This window comes from Balaenoptera borealis (genome assembly GCF_965194805.1).
Source record: "Balaenoptera borealis genome assembly, chromosome: 1".
Taxonomy (NCBI): Eukaryota; Metazoa; Chordata; class Mammalia; order Artiodactyla; family Balaenopteridae; genus Balaenoptera; species Balaenoptera borealis.
Window position 1 is genome coordinate 182,647,992 of NC_138860.1, and position 16,564 is coordinate 182,664,555.

At 46.7% G+C, this 16,564-nt stretch overlaps 1 protein-coding gene across 3 annotated transcripts in view; it reads right to left on the bottom strand.

Moving 5' to 3' along the window:
• The window catches only part of TMEM51 (transmembrane protein 51), a 51,332-nt gene that overhangs the window by 32,983 nt on the left and 1,785 nt on the right, over positions 1–16,564 (bottom strand). The window lies entirely within an intron of this gene.

Sequence of the window (16,564 nt, forward strand, 5' to 3'; positions counted from 1 at the left end):
GCCAATATTGAGAACATGGTGATCTCATACACAAAACTTGAAAACCTGGTAGCCCTGGCCCCAGTTATCACGTGTAACAGGCAGCCGGTGCTGTGTCACAGCTGTCTCCTATGGAAGGGGCCTGCCTTCTACTCTGCCACAATCCCCACCACTCCCTGCTGCCTCATATCTGGCCAGACTCTCTCCTTAACACCCCCTGCTGCATCCTTTTAGACATGGGCATTTGCAGCCCCTGCTCACTTCCACATTCCCTTGGTCCCCAAACTTGTTTCTTCTTCCTTCTCAAAGCCTTTCTTTGCAGTGATTCTTCCTGCCCTAACCATCTCCCTCCTATTCCTCAGGCCTGGTTGATTGTGAGAATTACTAAAACCTGCTTCTCTAAGGCTTTCTCAGCCTGTAAGTGCAGCCACGCCAACACTCCAGCCACTGTGTCTGTCAAAACGTCAAAGGAGTCCCTCAGAGCCTACAGGACAAAGTCCCATCTCCCGGGAGGGTGTGGACTGCCCCGCTCAACCTTACTTCCCATGTTCCTTGAGTGACCACTGTGTGCAGGGCCCTGTACCAGGCACCAACGATTCCAGCATGGATAAAAACGTGCTCTCTCCCAGAAGGAAGATCAGTGCAACGTCAGGGACACGTCCGAGGGAGGGAAACAGTCCTGAAGTCACCCCTGAGGTCACGTAGGTCTGCCTCCCCATCTCTGCACACTGTGAGTCTCTCTGCCTTGGCTTCCTCCCCCACCCCAGCTAACCAGGAAGGCCTCGCATCCTGGTTGGTTCCACATCCAACTGATTCCTCTTCCCCCACAGCCAGCAGGAAGCAGCTCTCCTTTGAGCTGTCAATGCAGGACCTCTGTCTTAGCCAACTGTCACCAGCAGCTCTCGGATGTCTTGAGGGAGTCTTTTTCCTTCCTACTTTCTCTTTTTAACTGAATTTAAAGTTAAGCAGGCAGGGCACTGCCCTGGTGGTCCAGTGGTAAAGAATCCGCCTTACAATGCAGGGGACGCAGGTTCGATGCCTGGTCAGGGAACTAAGATCCCATATGACGTGTGACAACTAAGCCTGCGCGCCACAACTACTGAGCTCGCGCGCCTCAACTAGAGAGGCTGCATGCCGCAAACTACAGAGCCCGCACGCCACAACTACAGAAGAGAAAACCCGCACGCTACAACTAGAGAGAAGCCCACACACCGCAACGAAAGATCCCGCGTGCCGCAACTAAGACCTGACGCAGCCAAATAATAAATAAATCTTAAAACAAACAAAAAAAAAGTTAAGCAGGCAGGACTTAATACCTGTGTTCTTCTGATCGCCGCCTCAGGGCATTTTTACATTTCTCTGGGACTCCTCAAACCCTGAACGCGGAACTATGCCCATCATAAAGTCTCAACAAATCTCTGCTTACGTCATTCATTCATTCATTCAACAAACGCTCACTGACCAACTACTGGGGGCCCGGCACGATGAACACAGGCATGAACAAGACAAAGCCTGTTCTCATGAAGCTTCTCTTCTACTGAAAGAGACAAACACGTGGAGGGATGGATTAACAAGAGATGTTCTGAAAAGGAAACAGAATAGGAAAGAGTAAAGGGGGAAGATGGTCTTTTGGACAAGGTGATCAAGGAAGGTCTCTCAGAGACGGGGACATTTCAGCTGAGACCCACAAGGCGGCAGCATGGCCGGATGAGGAGGTAGGGGGGGTCCCCAGCAGCCCTGAATGATGGCGGGGGGCGGGGGGAACAAAGATCTTACCTCCCCTACCCAACAGATTAGGCTGTGACCTACTAAGTCTCTGAAGCTGGGGAGATGTTTGCATGGTAGCTGGCATATTCCGACCTCAGTTTCCCCATGTGGTAGAACTGTTATGAGGATCAATGAGTTAGGGGTTAATACATGTAAATACATTTGCTACGAATATTTAACATTTCTAATATTAGAAATACCTTGTAAGGTCAGACCCTCTGGCCAGCCAGCCAGCCCAAAATAGGGGTGATGGGAAGACTGGGGTTGCCCCCCTGCCCCACAACTCCATCAAGGATATTGACCCCATGAAGGATATTTCCCCAAACATCCCTGACTTTCATGACCAACCAGATATGGCCCTGCCTGCCAGGAATTACCATAAACTCTTTTTGAGTATTTTTCAGCCTGAAACTCTCTTGTAGGAAGCAAGTTCGTCTGCTCTTTTCGGTGAGGATCTCCCAGTAACTGGGCAACTTCATCCCAGTTGCCAGTAATTGGGCAAGAGCATACAAATGCTCTCAGGACACCGACATACTTCCCCACATGCAATGAGTCAGCACAAACACCCAGGGCCTGAAGAACTCCACGAATTTCATCCTTGGTGGCTCAGCCAGGCACACTCCCCTGTTCAACCTATGGCTCCATCAACTTCCAACCACAAAATTAAGCACCAACAATCTGTAAATTCAGAACTTGTATCCCCCAGCTAATTACCCATTTATCTACTGTTTATCTGTAAAAGGTTGCTTCTCTTATAGTACTGGCCATGCTTCTTCCTTTCTTTTAAAGCTTTTTTTTTTTTTAAATTAATTAATTTATTTTTGGCTGCTTTGGGTCTTCATTGCTGCCTGCGGGCTTTCTCTAGTTGTGGCGAGCGGGGGCTACTCTTCGTTGCGGTGCACGGGCTTCTCATTGCGGTGGCTTCTCTTGTTGTGGAGCACGGGGCTCTAGGCACGCGGGCTCAGTAGTTGCGGCACACGGGCTTAGTTGCTCCGTGGCACGTGGGATCTTCCCGGACCAGGGATCGAACCCGTGTCCCCTGCATTGGCAGGCGGATTCTTAACCACTGCGCCACCAGGGAAGTCCCTTCCTTTTTTTTGTTTGTTTGTTTTTGGGTGCATAGACCCCTTTAAAAATCTGATGAACGCTACGGACCTTCCACAGAAAAAAGCAGAGATGGAAGGTCAGACAGAAAATCTCAGGTGGTTAGTGGGTCCTTAACCCACTTCTGAGGATCCTAATATGAGTTATTACAAGTCTAAAATTACCCAACGATTTCATAATGATCCAGACAACTATACTTTATTGTTCTGATTTCCAGGAGAAATTCTAAAAGCAGTGTTCACAGCATCATTCTATGCACAGAACATTTCTGGACGCATATACAAGAAATTAGGAACCACGGCTCTCTCTGGGAAAAGGGACTAGGGGTCTGGGATGAGAGGGAGATTTACATTTTTCATTGGATGTCCTTTTATACTGTTTGATTTTTTTTTTTTTTTACCATGTATAAAAATATTTTCCAATTAAATTAATTTCTAGTTAAACAAAAAGTTACTTAAGAACTATACATAACCCATTGTTACTTCCTCTCCTGTGACATGGGGAAGGGGGAGGTCACCAATGGGAAAAAGTCAACCTACTTCCTGGCAGAGCTGAACCCACATCAGTTGGGAAAAGGCAAAATATCACTCAAGGAGAGATGACAAATGGTTTCTACCGGGTGTTCAACACAGGTCATTAAAGTTCCGCATTGGAGGGGAGGGTGTTATTAATATTTTATTAGGTCCCTATACAGCTGTGGTCCTGGAAGTAGGAGCTGGGAAAAACCTTCTTAAGGAAGTTTAGGGGTGCACACTCAAGCAAATGGACTCTGAGCTAGGCTGGAGGTGATAAAGATGTATAAATGCTAGAACAATGCGGGGGTGGGCAGAAGTAAAGGACATACCATGGAGGCTAGACGGTCTCCTATCATGGCCACCCCTTTGGCTGCCCCCAGAGTCAAAGAGACTAGTTCTGCATTTATTAGGTCAGATCATGTGAAATGGCCTTTTCTGCGGGTCACCTGTAAAGGGCGGCCAGAGCCCATTACTTCCTAGGCTGTGCTGAGGATTGCCTGAGGCTATGTGTGTAAAACTCCCGGCTCTGTGCAGGGCACACAGTAGGTGCTCAATAAGAGTCCATTCTCTTCCCCCCTCCCTGCCTTGGATCATCAGCATGAAACTTTCTAAGTTTGGCCACTTCATATAAAGATAAATATACACTCACCATACATACCCAGCAATCCCACTCCTAGGTATTTGCCCAAGAAAAATGAGAAACTTACGTTCATCCTGAAATCTGCATGTGAATGTCTACAGCAGCTTTAGTCATAATCACCCCAAACCAGAAACAATCTAAATAACCTTCAACAGGTGAAAGAATAAATAAATCGTGGTACATCCACACAACGGAACAAATGCAACACGGAGGAATCTCATGTGCATTACGCTGAGTAAAAGAAGTCAGACTCAAAAGGCTTCATACTGTATGATTCCACTTCCATGACATCCTGGAAAAAAGGCAAAACTACAAGGACAGCAAACATGATTGGCTGCTAAGGGCCAGGGGTGGCAGAGGGGTTGACTACAAAGGGGCAGCATGAGGGAATCTGGGGGGGTGGTTAATGAAATTTTTCTATATCTTCATCATGGTGGTGGTTACACAATTGTTTGTGTTTGCCAAAACTCACAGAACTATACATGAAAAAGGGTACATTTTACTGTTTGTAAAGCACACACACACTTCAAGTTTTATATATACATACCTATATATATGTGTGTATCATAACGCTGGGAGGTCGTATCTTAGCTCAGGCTGCTATAACAAGATGCCATAGACTCGGGGGGAGCTTAAACAACAGACATTTATTTCCTATAGTTATGGAGGCGGGAAGTCCAAGAACAAGGTGTCGGCAGATTTGGTGTCTGGTGAGGCCCCACTTCCTGGCTTGTAGATGGCAGCCTTCACGTTGTCTTCTTATGGCCTTTCCTTGGTGATCTCTCTCTCTCTTCCTCTTCATGTAAGGGCACTAATCCCATGAGGATAGTCTCACTCTCATGACCTAATCATCTCGCAAAGACTCTGCTTCCTACTACCATCACATTGGGGGTTAGGGCTTCAACATATGAATTTTGGGGGGACACAAACATTCAACCTATAACAGACAGATCAGCGAGCTGCTGTGGTTCCCGCCTTGCTCCTATCTCAGCTTCCTAAGGCTAAGAAGGGAGACCCAGATGCTCAAAGTTAAAAATGGGAAAAGAATCACCTGGAATAGAGGCTAATAATTGCAAAGCCCTCTACAGCTCACAAAGCACCTTACCTAGTAGTAACCCTAAGGGGATCCACAAAAAACCTATGAGATTTTTTTTTTAACATCTTTATTGAAGTATAATTGCTTTACAATGGTGTGTTAGTTTCTGCTTTAAAACAAAGTGAATCAGTTATACATATACATATGTTCCCATATCTCTTCCCTCTTGCATCTCCCTCCCTCCCACCCTCCCTATCTCACCCCTCTATGTGGTCACAAAGCACCAAGCTGATCTCCCTGTGCTAGGCGGCTGCTTCCCACTAGCTATCTATTCTACATTTGGTAGTGTATGTATGTCCGTGACACTCTCTCACCCTGTCACATCTCACCCCTCCCCCTTCCCATATCCTCAAGTCCATTCTTTAGTAGGTCTGTGTCTTTATTCCCATCTTGCCACTAGGTTCTTCATGACCTTTTTTTCCCTTAGATTCCATATATATGTGTTAGCATACTGTATTTGTTTTTCTCTTTCTGACTTACTTCACTCTGTATGACAGACTCTAACTCCATCCACCTCATTACAAATACCTCCATTTCATTTCTTTTTATGGCTGAGTAATATTCCATTGTATATATGTGCCACATCTTCTTTATCCATTCATCCGATGATGGACACTTTGGTTGCTTCCATGTCCTGGCTATTGTAAATAGAGCTGCAATGAACATTTTGGTACATGACTCTTTTTGAATGATGGTTTTCTCAGGGTATATGCCCAGTAGTGGGATTGCTGGGTCATATGGTAGTTCTATTTTTAGTTTTTTAAGGAACCTCCATACTGTTCTCCGTAGTGGCTGTATCAATTTACATTCCCACCAACAGTGCAAGAGTGTTCCCTTTTCTCCACACCCTCTCCAGCATTTATTGTTTCTAGATTTTTTGATGATGGTCATTCTGACCGGTGTGAGATGATACCTCATTGTAGTTTTGATTTGCATTTCTCTAATGATTAAGGATGTTGAGCATTCTTTCATGTGTCTGTTGGCCATCTGTATATCTTCTTTGGAGAAATGTCTATTTAGGTCTTCTGTCCATTTTTGGATTGGGTTGTTTGTTTTTTTGTTATTGAGCTGCATGAGCTGCTTGTAAATCTTGGAGATTAATCCTTTGTCAGTTGCTTCATTTGCAAATATTTTCTCCCATTCTGAGGGTTGTCTTTTGGTCTTGTTTATGGTTTCCTTTGCTGTGCAAAAGCTTTTAAGTTTCATTAGGTCCCATTTGTTTATTTGTGTTTTTATTTCCATTTCTCTAGGAGCTGGGTCAAAAAGGATCTTGCTGTGATTTATGTCATAGAGTGTTCTGCCTATGTTTTCCTCTAAGAGTTTGATAGTGTCTGTCTTTACACTTAGGTCTTTAATCCATTTTGAGTTTATTTTTGTGTATGGTGTCAGGGAGTGTTCTAATTTCATACTTTTACATGTACCTGTCCAACTTTCCCAGCACCATTTATTGAAGAGACTGTCTTTTCTCCACTGTATATGCTTGCCTCCTTTATCAAAGATAAGGTGACCATATGTGCGTGGGTTTATCTCTGGGCTTTCTATCCTGTTCCATTGATCTATATTTCTGTTTTTGTGCCAGTACCAAACTGTCTTGATTACTGTAGCTTTGTAATATAGTCTGAAGTCAGGGAGCCTGATTCCTCCAGCTCCATTTTTCGTTCTCAAGATTGCTTTGGCTATTCGGGGTCTTTTGTGTCTCCATACAAATTGTGAAATTTTTGTTCTAGTTCTGTGAAAAATGCCAGTGGTAGTTTGATAGGGATTGCATTGAATCTGTAGATTGCTTTGGGTAGTAGAGTCATTTTCACAACGTTGATTCTTCCAATCCAAGAACATGGTATATCTCTCCATCTATTTGTATCATCTTTAATTTCTTTCATCAGTGTCCTCTAATTTTCTGCATACAGGTCTTTTGTCTCCTTAGGTAGGTTTATTCCTAGATATTTTACCTATGAGATTTTTAACAGTAAAACATTTTCTCTTGTTATAAAAATACTGCCTGTTTATTAAACAAAAATTAATAAATCTAGATTAGCAGAAAGAAAATTAAAATCATCCATTACCCCACCGTCCGTAACCACTGATAATATCTATGATGGTGTTCAGACTTTGAGTGTTTTGTAAACAAACACACTTTTTTATTTTTTACAAAAATGAGATCTTACTGCAGTATGTTTTTGTGACCTTTGAAATTTTTGATACATAATGAACAATTCTGCACATCACCAGTATTCATTTAAACTATAATTTTTAGTGGCTGAGGAATATTCCAGTACATGGAGGACCCATCATTTATACAACCAATCCTCTACTGCCAGACACACAGTTGGTTTCTAATTTTATTGCTATTATAAAAAAAAAAACTGTTGAAACTAACTCCTTATACAATCATGTTTCCTCTAGACAATCTCCTAGTATTGAAACTGGTACCTTTCTTTTTTTAAATTAATTAATTAATTAATTTATTTTTGGCTGTGTTTGGTCTTCGTTTCTGTGCGAGGGCTTCCTCTAGTTGCAGCAATTGGGGTCCACTCTTCATCGCGGTGCGCGGGCCTCTCACCATCGCGGCCTCTCCCGTTGCGGAGTACAGGCTCCAGATGCGCAGGCTCAGTAGTTGTGGCTCACGGGCCCAGTTGCTCCGCGGCATGTGGGATCTTCCCAGACCAGCGCTCGAACCCGCGTCCCCTGCATTGGCAGGCAGATTCTCAACCACTGCGCCACCAGGGAAGGGAAGCCCCCAGCTACCTTTCTTAAAGCTTTGACATGCATTTTCAGAATGTCCTCCAATTTACATTCCCTCCCTGAGTTTGTGAAATCACCATCTCCCCATATCAGCATTTCTTTTTTTTAAAATAAATTTATTTATTTTATTTATTTATTTTTGGCTGCGTTGGGTCTTTGTTGCTGTGCGGGGGCTTTCTCTAGTTGCGACGAGCATGGGCTACTCTTCGTTGCGGTGCACAGACTTCTCATTGCAGTGGTTTCTCTTGTTGCGGAGTACAGGCTCTAGGTGCGCGGGCTTCAGTAGCTGTGGCTCGCAGGCTCTAGAGCACAGGCTCAGTAGTTGTGGCACACAGGCTTAGTTGCTTTGCGGCATGTGGGATCTTCCTGGACCAGGGCTCGAAACTGTGTCCCCAGCATTGGCAGGTGGATTTTTAACCACTGCACCACCAGGGAAGCCCAGCATTCCTTTTTTTAGCTTAAAAATTTTAAACTTTTCAAAACATTAAAAATTTTATATGTGAAAGATGGCATTGTTTTAATTAGCATTTTCTTTAATATGATGAGGTTGAATGTTTTTTTTTCCCTATATGCTTATGGGTCAATGGCATTTCTTTTTTTTTAAATTTTTATTGGAGTAGAGTTGCTTTACAATATTGTGTTAGTTTATACTGTACAGCACAGTGAATCGGCTACACATATACATATATCCCCTCTTTTTTGGATTCCCTTCTCATTTAGGTCACCACAGAGCACTGAGTAGAGTTCCCTGTGCTATACAGTAGGTTCTCATTAGTTATCTATTTTATACATAGTATCAATAGTGTATATATGTCAATCCCAATCTCCCAATTTATCCCACCTTCCCCCTTCCCCCTTGGTATCGATATGTTTGTTCTCTACATCTGTGTCTCTATTTCTGCTTTGTAAATAAGATCGTCTATGCCAATTTTTTCAGACTCCACATATATGTGTTAATATACGATATTTGTTCTTCTCTTTCTGACTTACTTCACTCTGTATGACAGTCTCTAACTCCATCCATGTCTCTACAAATGACCCAATATTGTTTCTTTTTATGGCTGAGTAATATTCCATTGTATATATGTACCACATCTTCTTTATCTATTCCTTTATCCCATTTCTTAACTAGGGCATTTAGCCTTTCCTTACTGACTGGAAGAGATCCTGTATGTGTCCAGAAAACAGCCCCTTGTCTGGATGTGTTGCAAATATTGCTCCAGTTTAATATTTACTATATCAAAGTTTTTTTAACTTTAGAAGTCCAATCTATCAATCACTTTCAAGAATTTATTTTATAATTTGACCTTTTACTACCATGCTTTAAAAGCCTCTTCCAAAAAGGGGCTTGAGTAACTTTATAGTGGAGAAATCTTGCAGACATGACTTTGACCAAAGGATCAAAGTTAACACCCCCAATAAGTCATGCTGACATCGTGGAAATCCTGACATGATGTCATGAGAACACTTCACCTCTGCAGTATTCTTTCCCCAAACCTCAAACCTCAGTCTAATCATGAGAAGATACCAGACAAACCCAAAGTGAGGGACGTCCTACAAAACACTGACCAGTACTCGTCAAAGCTCTCGAGGTCACGGAATTCAAGGAAAGACTGAGAAACGGTCACAGATCAGTAGAGACGAGGGGATGGAGAACTAAACGCAAGGTGGTGTCTTGGACCAGATCCCGAAGCAGAAACATGACAGTGGGAACGCTGGTGAGATTCCAGTAAAGTCTGTCGTTTAGCCAGCAGTAATGTGAATTTCTTAGTTTTGATACGTACACTAGGGTCATGCACAACGCCCTTCACCTCTCCAAGTTTTGCTTTTAGTTTTGATTGGGACAGAGAACAGTCTAGAGAGAAAAGTCATCAAAGTTCGTGGCTATGGGTGGGGGAGGAAAGTGAGGTGGGAAGCGGTTCCTGGTTCCTTCTGACCAAAGCACCGGGGTGCGGAGATAGATCGGGGCAGCCGGAATGGGTCTGGAAAGGTAAACTGAGTCTAAACTCTAAAGAATCCAGTCTTTAGAGCTTTGAAAGCGAAGGGGCTTAGCCCAGACTTGCTCCTGCAGGCAGTGGGGAAGCGGCAAAGATTTCAGTCCAGTGTCTGATATGGTTATTGGTTTAGTGCCCTTGTTCGTTTCCTAATGTACTGACCCCTCCCCCAACCCAGTAAGGTGTAAGCTCCAGGAGAGCAGGGACTGAGTCTCCCTTATGGAACATTTCCCCCCAAAACCCTGAACACCTGACCTGTAGAGTGAACTCAGTGAATACTGGTTGAATGAAAGAAATCAAGTAAATGGTTTTTGCCACCCCTGCCCTTCACATCTAGTATCAGCCCGTGTGAATTAAGCTCTCTTAGGCTGCTGGGCCTTTGCACAGGCTGCACCTCTGCCAGGCACAGCTGCTGACCTTCTGCCCGCCCTTCGGATTTCAGCTGAGACTTCGCCCTTTCTGAAAATCCTTCCTTGGGACTTCCCTGGTGGCTCAGTGGTTAAGAATCCGCCTGCCAATGTAGGGGACACGGGTTCGAGCCCTGGTCCGGGAAGATCCCACATGCCGCGGAGCAACTAAGCCTTTGCACCACAACTACTGAGCCTGTGCTCTAGAGCCCGCGAGCCACAACTACTGAGCCCGCGTGCTGCAACTACTGAAGCCTGTGCTTTACAACAAGAGAAGCCACCGCAAGGAGAAGCCCGTGCACTGCAATGAAGAGTAGCCCCAGCTCGCCGCAACTAGAGAAAGCCTGCGTGCAGCCAAAAATAAAAATTAAAAAAAAAAAATCCTTCCTTCACTCTCCAAGTCTGGGTTAAACCAACTCCTCCAAGCTCCTGGGTTTCCTTGCCACTGGTCAGCTGTACTGTAACGGTGGCTCCCGGGACCACTGGCCCATCTAGGGGGGCAGAGCTGGCCTCTCAGGTCCCCACCAGCTCCGTGACCAGCACACAACACTATCAGCACATTCGTTTAAAATGGCAGCTCTTGGCAGCCAAAGACAACTTCCTCCCCACTCCCCATGGTCTAATTTGCATCTGTCAGTGTTTGAAAACAATTACCCAAAGGCAACTCCAATATATAATCCCTACCCACCACACTAATGAAGCTAATGAAGCTGTAATATATGGAGTCTGAAAGTGTGAATGTTTTGTTTTTTATCATAGTCCCTCCATGCCCAAGTTTCGGGAAACCATGTCCACACCCTAACCAACACAAGCCCGGCCAGTGAAGGTGGGGAAAATGTGGAACAAGGGTAAAGAAATTCTGTCTCTCCTTTTCTCTCCCAGACCAGCTGTGAAGAGGAAAAAGTGGCAAAGACAAAAAATTCACCAAGCATTAGAGTCACGTGGTTCTACATCTTGAATAGAAAAAATAGCAGAACCTCCTGGAGGCATCCAGAATTATACATCCTATGAGACCACGATCTTAAAAAAGGACCTCTCTCACCATGGTGAATTCTCATCCTGGTTCTGCCAAGATTTGCTGAGTGACCTTGGGCCCATCGCCTGTAGGATGTTTCCATTAGGGAAGCTCTGGGGACATTAAAAAAAAGGAGAAATGCCAAAACAGGCTTAACCAACCCTGTGATGTGTTTTAAATGCTGGCATTGAACAAATGACTGTTTTGTGCATTGTGCAATTTAAGCTGGACCACTGGCACGACAGTTACAGGCTTGATGATAAACATGAATTCCTAGCGCACATACCAGTGTGGCCCAGAGGAGACGCAGGCTTCAGGGCCAACGTGTGTCTCCAGCCAGGAGCTCTGTCTGATACTGACTTTAGTGCCTCATCTGAAGACCCTCATCAATGTGAGGCCTGAGAGCCCTCACCTGCCCCGCACAGGCCACAGTCACTCTGTTTTCTGGCCTCAGTTTCTTCTTCTAAGAATCGAGGTGGCTAGACCAGCAGCGGTTTCGTTTTCTTTTTAAAGTCGCAGAATCTCTTTAAAGGGATCCTTCGCACCATGACATCTTTAATATTTGTAAGCAGAGTTTCTTCCCAGCTGGCCCTGCTTCCCACCACTCAGCCCTGTTCCCACAAACCCCTGAGTTGCTTCTGGGACCCATCCAAGGAATCCCAAGTTTCCCAGGATCACCATATAAAAACCAGTGAGGGACTTCCCTGGCGGTCCAGTGGTTAAGACTTCGCCTCCCAGTGCAGGGGGTGCAGCTTTGATCCCTGGTCAGGGAGCTAAGATCCCACATGCCTTGCAGCCAAAAAACCAAAACATAAAACAAAAGCAATATTGTAACAAATTCAGTAAAGACTTTAAAAATGGTCCACATCAAAAAAAAAAAAAAAAAAAAATCTTAAAAAAATAAAACAAGAAAAAAACCCCAGTGAACCGGAGCCGGGTTTTTAGTTGCGACACCCGGGATCTTCGTTGCAGCATGCGGGATCTAGTTCCCTGACCAGGGATTGAACCCGGGCCCCCTGCATTGGGAGCATGGAGTCTTAACCACTGGACCACCAGGGAAGTCCCCAAGATCACATCTAGTATTGACAATTTACATGGCATTCGCAAGGCTTCAATCCTGTTAGAGGATGAGAGACGCCAGGAAATCCTGTCCCCAGGGTGGGGTGACCGACCTTATCACCTGAGTCGGTAACAAATTCTCTGCACATGTTTGCCATCTTTGCCTCTCCAAGAGGTAGGGCTTGGAGACAAGCAAACCAAATTCTGATTTTTCGAGGGACCTGCACTTGCCACCCCAGTGCCTAGTCCTGGGGGGATTTGGGGAAAGGGGTGATAACAGCAGGGTGGAAGCACCTGGCTAGGTTAAAACCAACACAGCAAAAGACCAGAAGAAACGAAGCTCTCTCCCTCCCTCCTATAATCCTGGGATCGCACCCACCCCACCCCTGATGGCTGATGTCCTCCATTTCTAAGAAGCTCACTGAGAATCAATGTTTGCATTAGATTTGGTAAACACAGCCCTTTCCCCAACAGCCATGGTGACAGTGGCCCGAGAAGTGGCCCCCTGAAGTCCCACAGTGGTAATCTGCATAGCGTTACAGAATTTGGGCTACTGGAGCATTCTGATTTTGGCCACAAAATTCTGGCCTCCTAAGTACCTTCCAGCCATCAGATGGTAGAAGCACGTGAGACTGGCAGGTTAGAACCGGTGTGAAAAAGCCATCACGTGGGGAAAGTACACGTCATCATGATGAATTGGAAAACTAGGATATGAAATAGCAGAGCAAGCAAGCAAGCAAGCAAGCAAACTAAAAAAGTCTGAATAAGACACCACCGTGTCGACAGTGGTCGTCAGCATATCGTGATGTTTTCCTTCCGAGTTTTCTACAATCAGCATGTACTTCCTTTGTAACCTGGGGGAGAAAATAACTTCAAGAGCCTGTCTATCCAGGGGTACATGATAAAGTAGGGTTCAGGGAGCAGCAAGTAAGTTTAATCACTAGTTTAGTCCCTGGCATGAAAGTCAGTTTGAAGAGACAGGTCCTGAAAATATCAAGATATATATACTCCTTGTCTTCCGGGGGCCCCAGCGTTTACTCCCTCTGGACGTGTGACTGTGGGTACCCCCCAAATTCCTGGCAGTGTGGAGTATAGGGAGAAAGGGGCCCTTGGAGGAGAAGTGTGCTCTGTTTTGTTTTTTCTTCAAGAACCATCCTCAAAATCATTCAAGACAGAATCGGGAAACTTGGGTTCTAGCCCCGGCTCTGATCTCAGGCCTGTCCTTTCCCTTCCCCTTTCCCTGGGCCTCAATTTCCCAATCTGTAAAACAAATGGAGTGGACTTTCGGATGGCTAAGGTCCCTTCTGGCTCCAATATTCTAAGAGCTAAAGGAACCAGCACTCAGGTTTAAGGGCTGCTATGTCTGAGAAATCTAGGGCAAGAGAGAATAAGGAAACTTTCAGCTGCTCAGCCCGAGTAAACAACACAGACTAGATGGCGAGGGCCAGCCCAGCATCTTGACACAGGGCTTGGGGCTGAGGGGAGGGAGGACCTGACGATCAGCCTGAGGCACTTAGCAGAGATCCCCAGAGCACGACCTCAGGCCAGCGTCTCGGGGCTGCCCAGGAGGGGTCGGGCAGTCTGGCCTGGAGCAGGCAAAGCCAAACAAGTGACCTGTTCTCCGTGGAGCCAGAGCTCCCAGCACGGTGGGTGGTGCACCAAAGGCTCAATCCAGAAGAAAGGAGGAAAAAAACCATCACCAGGCTAAACGGGGCCACCTGTCCAAACTGGGGAGGAGCAAGACAGATGTTGAGAAAACCTCTCACCCTGGACTAACCTGGGGCCCATAACAAGTCTCTGACTTGAATGTGGCCAGTCTCCTGGGATAATGTAGAGGAACCTAGATCCGGTTCTGCTGCTGACTTGCTGTGGGCCCTTGGGTGAGTTCCTTCCCTTCTCTGAGTTTTGTTTGTCAAATGAGAGGACATTCTAGGGTCCTCCCGTGGCAGGTGAAAGGCCATGCATGGTTCACCTCCAAGTAAAGGAGATTTATGACCAGGAGAAGGATATTCTTACAGCTGTCAATTGCAAAAAACAAAACAAAACAAACAAACAAATAAAAAACTCCTCTAAACTTCAGAGCAGACACAACAAAAGGGAAAGCAAAAGCCAGCAGCCGGAAGCAGACCCTTCACCACGTCCCCAGTCAGAAGGCATCTGAGATGAGGGAATTTTCCTGGCACTTAGGGAGAAAACTCTTCTCAGTCCCTCGAATGAGAAGCCCAGAGCCAAAGGTCCTGGAGCTCTGGTCTCCTCCAGCCCAAGAGCTCTGAGGGCTTTACTGCCAGCCCTGCAGAGGGAGGGAAGAACATTTACCAGAACCGTGACCCAGGAAAACAGGAGCCCCCCAAAGGGACAGTCTGCCCACTGCAAATGCCAACAGGAGATGGGCTGCTGGCTCTCTCTCCAGCATCGCCACTCCTCGCATAGATGCAGACGCTCCTGCGGCTCGTGACTTCTGGAGCGAGAGAGCTGGAAAGCCGCAGCTGGAGGGGCTTGGGCCCTGCCAAGGTCCCACCACCTTGCTCTGGTAGAGGACAGGCTGGCAGTCTGAGCCTCACACTGAATCCACAGATCTCCCCCTTGACCAGTGGTCACATGACAAGACCACCTGTTAATCTCTGCCTCCTGTGTGGGGTGCCAAGCCAGCTTCTTCATTCCTGATGCCCCCACCAGCCTGCGGGCCAGCCTCCTCTCCCCTAGCAACCTTCTGCAAATTCCCATCCAACTTCCACGCAGCCAGATTTATCTTCCTAACACAGCAACAGGATCAAATAACTCTCCTGCTTAAAGAACTTGAACGGAATTCGTGTCTTTCTTGTCCAGCATTGTATACTGAGCACCTAGAACAGTGCCTGGTCCACTGAAGGCACACAGTCAACATCTGTGGATCGGTTCTAAGATGTCCACTGAATAAAGTCCCACCTGTGATGACCTCGCCCCACCTCTCTGGTCCAGTTCACTCCAGACCCTCCACTCCCTTTACTTCCCTGTATCCTCCCACAAACCCACCTGCCACTACCTGAGCGCCTCCCTTGGTCCAGCACACCTCGTGCACCTTCATACCTCCATGCCTTTGCCTGGGCTGTTCCATCTGCCCAGACACCCTTCCTACCCCGTCCCCTTGAGAGACGCCACTTCACTGTTTAATATACCAACATTCTTTTCTTAGCAGGACCTGCTGGCATGCCTCACCCTGAGTTACTTTCTTTCTTCTGTTCTTCCCTAACCCTGTACCATAGCTTCCTACAGAGTACTTGCTGTGTGTGAGGCATGAATGTCCCCCCTCACCCTAGGTTATCATTCCCACTGTACAGATGAGGAAACTGAGGCTCAGAGAGGCAAAGTGACACTGTGGGTCACACAGCCAGGGAATGGTGGGGTCTGACTATATTGCCACCTCTTTATGACACTTGCCATTTACTGCTCACTAGGCTGGGAACTCTCTGAGGCCCCTTGGCCCTGTATCCCCGGGGGGCCGGCCTGGGCCTCTGTGATACTCAAGAGGCCCTAATCATTGAACCACTGGCAGCTCAGGACATTGTGAGGAACAGATGCCCAGCCAGTCTCCTCCCCTTTCTCCCTCTTCTGCCTTTTCTCCCAATCTGGGCGATAGCTCTGGCAAGCTGGGGAGGGACACATTTGGAGGGAAAGGGGCCCCCTCCCAATTCCATTTGGCCCTATCAACTTAGGTCAAGATCCCTGTGTGACGTCTCCAAAGTGTGAAAGCCAGTCACAGGTCCCAGAGCCGACCCTTCACTAGGAAGGCCATCCTCGAAGTGACCCCCCCTCAGAACGAAAGCCAGAAGCCAGCCTTAGAGGACAATCCCTCTCCTGCCTCCCGCCAGGCTGGCTCCGGCCCCGCCCATCCCGCTCCGTCTACACCTGGGTTCCCAGCTCCTGGACCACCCGCAGAGTTAGCAAGGACCCGTCGCAGCTTCTCGGAGAGCTGCACAAATGCTGGTGGCCGCTACCCACCTGGGAGGATCCGGGAGGGACCCGGGAAACCGTAGGGACGTCCAGGTTTCCTGCACCCTCGTCCTCTGGCTAAGAAAGATTTCGTTCTGAAAGTGCCCATCCCTCTTAATCAGACTTGGCATTCCGGGCCACAGGGCTCCCTTCAGGGCGCAGACTAGAGATCTGATTTGGATCTGAGTAGTATTGATACTTGCTCTGCGGCAGGCACGAACGCCCCACCTCACCCCGGGAGGTTATCACTCCCATTTTACTAGGTGAAGAAACCTGA